This window comes from Talpa occidentalis, unplaced genomic scaffold (genome assembly GCF_014898055.3).
Source record: "Talpa occidentalis isolate TD23 unplaced genomic scaffold, MPIMG_talOcc4v2.1 talOcc4.18, whole genome shotgun sequence".
In the NCBI taxonomy this organism is placed as follows: Eukaryota; Metazoa; Chordata; class Mammalia; order Eulipotyphla; family Talpidae; genus Talpa; species Talpa occidentalis.
This window is the reverse complement of record NW_023601851.1, coordinates 12070561-12077107: the sequence shown is the minus strand read 5'-3', so window position 1 is coordinate 12077107 and position 6547 is coordinate 12070561.

The following is a 6547-nucleotide window of genomic DNA, read 5'->3' as shown; positions in this document are numbered from 1 at the left end:
TATATACTTTAAAGAGAATTTATAAATGCCAATAACTAATATAGCTACAGAGAAGTTTTTCAATTTTTTTTTTCATTACTGCCCTTCTCATTCCTAATAAGTATTTTCAGACATTTTTATTCTTAATGATACCCCTATACACACACAGTATATCTGTTTAACGATCTAAGATCCTTCCCACTCTTCAAGTATCAATTTTGTTCTCTTAGGGTGATAGTTCCCATTGAGAATGCATATTGTAGAGTGATTTTCAGAGTATACTGTAAGGTGAAAACAATAAGGTAGAAAAATGTATATATAAATGCAGATAAGAAAGACAGATGAATAAACATGAACTAAAACTTTTTTAAATGGTGACTTAAAGAGTAGGGAAGAAAAGGAAGGGGAATAAGATTAAAGTTAAATTTCTCTGAATATTTTTTGTTTCATAGATTTGACTTTGGAGTCATGTAATTACTTAGCATGGTTATAAAACATCACATTTAAAATTAATCCTTAATATCCAAAAGAAAATTAAAAAAAAATATGTGTGTATCAAATTATTGACAATTTTACACAAAAAGGTATTTCTTTTTTGTTTATTTGTTTTGAAATTGCATTATTTTTTATTGAGGTTATACTGGTTTACAACACTGTATATGATTTAAGAGTATGGATTTATATCTCTTCAGATGTCTGTTGTCACACCACACCCCCACAAAAGCATCTATAATCCCAAAGAAGAATTACTTTAAATGACTTTAAAACAGCAATGTATCAGTTCATCATACAAGGCCTGTATCTTGAAGAAAGGAAGAGAAAGAAATCTATGTGTTTGTAGTAACATTAGCTTTAAGAACACTGCATATATAGTGTGTGATAAAGCAAATGAGTAATTATATTGGGTTCATTAAAAAACAGTTTTCAGCCTGTTTGAGAAGATACATATGTAAGATTAAAGAATTAAAAACTCTTATAAACCTGAATTTAAATTAGAAATATAAATATGAATTCATACATTTTCTTGAAAAAGGTAGTTATTTTCTAGTCCCGCCCACTACAATAATGACAAATCCAATAACAAGGAACACCTCTGGTACCAGATTATGATTTATAAATACCACTTCCTATACAATTAAAAATAGCCTGCACATTATTACTAAGCTTATCAAAAATATTTTGTAGTAGATTAATCTGTCAAGACATATAGTAGAGTGGTAAAAGTAATCTACTGAAAAGATAAAAAACGAAAACATCACTGCGTGTAAAAGGCCTTAGGTCTATATATCTAGCTAAATAAATTGGAACAATTCCAATGCTTTCTACTTTGATATGCCTCAATCTGTACCGTAATTCAGATCTCCTAAACTGTATCTTTTCCATGAAGATCTCTTCGCTGCTTTTTATCAGTGTAACTTACATGTCAATAAACTATAGTAATACTAGTTTCATCAAAGAGTAGAAAGTCTGTTTTTTTGTCCTTATCCCAGAGTATACAATGTGGATGTTTTCTTACTATCATGTTTTGAATACCTAAATTTAGGAGATTTTCAGGATCAAAGAAAATGTTGAATACCTTTGAAAAATACCTTTGATTCCCTTACATGGAATCTCAATATGGCGTATGATGAATGAACTCACAATAAGCTGGAACTTACAATTAATTCTGAATATTTTCCATCTTTTCTTTGCAGAAAGAAAAAAAAGATTGTGACTAGAAAACAAGCTAGCTTCATTAACTTTTATCATAAAATCAATTATTATGCTAAGTTCTAATTCAGAAAACATGTAACTCAATTGCCCACATAGTTTTACATCTAAAGCACTTATAAAGTTAGTATTGATGTTCACAGTGATCTGTTTGTAGTTCTAGAAATCCTCACACAAATATATTAAAAATCATACACACTTCTAGGGTCAGATGAGAACTGGGTTGAATATGGGCTCCACTGTTTTATAACTTGACCTGGAGCAAGTTATCTAGGACTTTCTCTGTCTCTCTTTCCTTATCTTTTGAAATGGGGTAAGATTACCTATCTAATAAAGGTTTTTTTTTTTGGTAGGGGGGTCAAATAATAAATGTAATATACTTAACACAGTTTTTGGTACAGAGTACCAAAATATTCAATAACTGATCTTAGGTTTTATGGTGGTGTTGGTAAGAGTGGTAGTAAGTAGTAAGAAAAGTTATCAATGGTGAAAACTAAGTTTCTACAAAAACCTTTACAAGATAGAGCAAATAACATTTCATCTCTGAATATCAAAGTAACTGATATTTAGCTATATCAAAGTAACTTTTTATTTCAAAAGCTACACGATACCAAGGTTCAATATAGATGTAGGGGGGGCGGAGCAACATGGCGGCGAGGAGACGCTGCGAGTAAGATCTCCCATTAAAAAAAGTTAATAGGGAGGAAAAGCGGCAGGTCCCAGTGAGAACTGGGACACGGAAGATAAACGGGTGATGCCAGCAAACTGCCCGAAGAAGAAAGTGGCCATAAAAGAGGACCAGAAGGGAGGGAAGCGCAGAACCCTGCTCCCCTCCCCCGCCCACAGAGGCGGCACTCTCCGACCCGCAGAGAGGAGGAAAACAACAAACTAAAATGACCAACAGGAACAAACAACGCAGCAAGCGGGACTGTGAGTGGAAAGGAACAATTTCAGCCACCACACCCTGTGAACGGGAGCTGTGGAGAACCCCGCAGGATCCGCAGCGGAGGTGAGCGAACGGCTCCGGGCACCATTGAAGAGAGACCCCGCTCCCGGGGAGGAGACCAGCACCAGCACACAGCCCCAGGCTGCCCGTAAGCCTGCGTGGAAAGGCGGCGCGCTGGAAAAACAGGCGCGGATCGCGGTCAGGATTGCGCGGGACAGCGGCGCGCTGGAAAACCAAGTGCGGATCGGAATCCGGATCGCGCGCGGAAAAGCAGTGCAGTTGAAAAGCAAATGCGGATCCAGATCGCAGCTGCCCAGGTCCCTGCGCCTGCGACCTAGGCTTGCGGGGAGACGCGCGGAGGCCCTCACTGAGTGAGCATGCCCAGGCGCCCAGGCACGGGAGCGGGATTCAAAAGGCGCCATTCCCGCGCCACTGAACTGGGCTACAGCCTGAGTCCTGGAACTGAGGGCTTTGGAACTGACACCCAGGGCACGAAACTAGGGGCGTGGGTTCCCCACGATGGTGGGGCACAAGGCAGACATAGCACCCCAAAGCCGTTGAGATTTACCCTACCATTCCCGCTCTATTCCCTGTCCCACGGGGTGGAAAATCAGCTCCCCAAGGGCTCCAGGAGAGATCTCTGGCGCCACCTAGCGACTTGAAGCCAGCAGAGGCGCCTAGAGGAGCCAGTGGCCAGCTGGGGAGTTAGCCCACGCCGGGCCCCTTCTGACCAGTAGTCTGAGCCCACAGGGGGAGCGAGCAGCCACAGCCGGGGCAGACCAGGCGCGCAGAAGAGTGTGCCTGAGACCGGACGCACAGGGAGTGTGTCCCACATCACCATCTTAGAACAGGGACATTTCTTCAGTAAAGACTACCTGCAGAAGGCTTCCTCAGGAGCCAGAGGTGAGTGGGGGAAGTTCGCCCACGCCAGACCCCCTCTGGCCTGTAGTCCAAGCCCAGAGGGGGAGCAGGAACCCACCGCCGGGGCAGACCAGGCGCACAGGGGAGTGTGTCCCCACATCGGCATTTTAGAACAGGGACCTTTCTCCAGTAAAGACTGCTTGAAACTGACAGATGACTCCTGGAGGAACCAGAGGAGAGCAGAGAAGCTCACCCAAGACGCCGGCCAGTCCCAACTACACAGTGTCCCAACACATACGGCAAATTAGAAAACAGACAGTAGGGAGGAGAAGAACCACAAGCAACCTAGCAACTCCCCAGGGAAAAAGCACACCACAAAAAGAAAAGCAGCCCCCAGATTGCAACGACAGTAACTTGGAAGAATTTCTGAGCCTTCCAGAAAGAGAATTTAAAATTGCCATGATTAAAAAACTGAAAGAAGTCATAAAGGAAAACAATGATAAGGGAAAAATAATCAACGATCAGAAGAATGCAATTGAGTCCCTAGAGAGGGAAAACAATGGTCAGAAGAATGAAATTGAGTCCCTTAAGAGGGAAGTAAAAGAAATGCAGGAGATCAAAGAATTAATGGAAGAACTAAAGAATTCTGGGAAAAGCAATGAAAGCAGAATAGATGAAATGGAAGAACAAATAAGGAATCTTGAAGACACAGAAATAAAAAGAACCAAAACAGAAAAGGAAAGAGAAGTACGAAGGAAAAAGAATGAAGAAAGACTTCGGGAACTATCTGACTCCATGAGGAAAGGAAATATAAGAGTTATAGGAATACCAGAAGGAGAGGAGAGAGATGTAGTAACAGAGAAAATATTCAAAGAGATAATTGAAGAGAACTTCCCAAATGTGAAGAAGGAGCTGAAAATTGATATACAAGAAGCAAGAAGAACACCAAACTTCCACGACGAAAGGAAAAATACAGCAAGACACATAATAGTAAAGCTCCCAAGAATCCAGGACAAGGAAAAAATAATGAAGCTGGCAAGAGGGAAGAAACAGATAACATTCAAAGGAAAGCCAATCAGGCTGACATCAGACTTCTCCGAAGAAACACTACGGGCAAGGAGAGAATGGAGGGACATAGTCAACAGACTCCAAGAAAACAGATGCCAACCAAGAATTCTCTATCCCGCAAAGCTCTCCTTTCTCTTTGAAGAAAGAATATGGACCTTCCCAGACAAACAGAAACTCCGGAATTTCATTGCAACTAAACCCCCACTCCAAAAAATACTACAAGGAATCCTAAAGCCAGAACCTCAGAGGGACGAATAACAATGAAATAAGGCCAAAAAAAGTTATTAAAAGAATAAATAAATAAAATCAAAGGAAAGACAAACACAATGGCAAATACAGATGCTAACATATCAATATTAACTCTAAATGTAAATGGACTAAACTCTTCAATAAAAAGACACAGAGTTGCAGCCTGGATTAAGAAACAAAACCCAACCTTTTGCTGTCTCCAGGAAACACATTTAGCTACAAAAGATAAAAATAGGCTCAAAGTTAAAGGATGGAAAACAATCCTACAAGCAAATGGACCAAAAAAGAAAGCAGGAACAGCTAGACTTATATCAGATAAAACAGATTTCAAACTCAAAAAGATAAAAAGAGACCCCACTGGTCACTACATTATGATCAAGGGGACAATACTTCAAGAAGAAATAACACTCATTAACATATACTCACCAAACGAAGGAGCACCAAAATATATCAGACAACTGTTATCCTCTCTGAAAACAGACATCAGAGAAAATACATACGTAGTGGGAGACTTCAACACACCACTATCAACAATGGATAGATCAACAAGACAAAAAATAAGTAAAGAAACCAAAGCTCTAAATAAGGGCCTAGAGCAATTGGGCTTAACAGACATCTATAGAACACGAAACCCCAAAAAAACGGAGTACACATTTTTCTCAAGCGCACACGGATCATTCTCCAGGATCGATCACATACTGGGGCACAAGACAAACATCAACAGATACACCAAGATTGAAATCATATCAACCATCTTTTCTGACCATGAAGGCATCAAACTAGAAATAAACCATAAAAAGAAGGCAAGGAACTTTCCTACCTCATGGAGATTAAAAACCACACTACTGGAAGACCACTGGACTAATGAGGAGATCAAAGAAGAAATTAAAAAAATCTTTGAATTGAACGACAAGGAGGACACCAATATCCTAAATGTATGGGATGCAGCAAAAGCAGTAATAAGAGGAAAATATATAGCAATAGAAGCTCACATCAAAAAACAAGAAAGAACTCAAAGAAACAACCTAATCTCGAAGCTCAAAGATCTAGAAAAAGAACAACAAAAAAACCCCAAAACCAGTAGAAGAAAAGAAATAATAAAAACAAAAGCAGAAATAAATGACATTGAAACTAAAAAAAACAATCCAAAAGATCAATGAAACCAAGAGATGGTTCTTTGAAAAAATCAATAAAATAGACAAATCCCTAGCCAGGCTCACAAAGGAAAAAAGGGAGAAAGCACAAATAAACAGGATCATCAACGAAAGAGGAGAAATCACAACGGACACAGCAGAAATCAAAAGAATAACCAGTAACTACTATGAACAGGTATATGGAAACAAGTTTAACAATCTAGAGGAGATGGACAAATTCCTACAACTCTACAATCACCCAAAGCTAGATAAAGAAGAAATAGAACACCTAAACAGACCAATTACAATTAGCGAAATTGAAATGGTAATCAAAAACCTCCCCAAAAACAAAAGCCCAGGACCTGATGGATTTACAAATGAATTCTACCAAACATTCAGAGACGAATTAGTGCCTATCCTTCACAAACTCTTCCAAAAAATTGAGAAGGAAGGGACAATACCAAACACGTTCTATGAAGCCAACATTACACTAATACCAAAACCAAACAAGGACAACACAAAAAAGGAAAACTACAGGCCAATCTCCCTAATGAACACTGATGCAAAAATCCTCAATAAAATTTTAGCTATCAGAATCCAA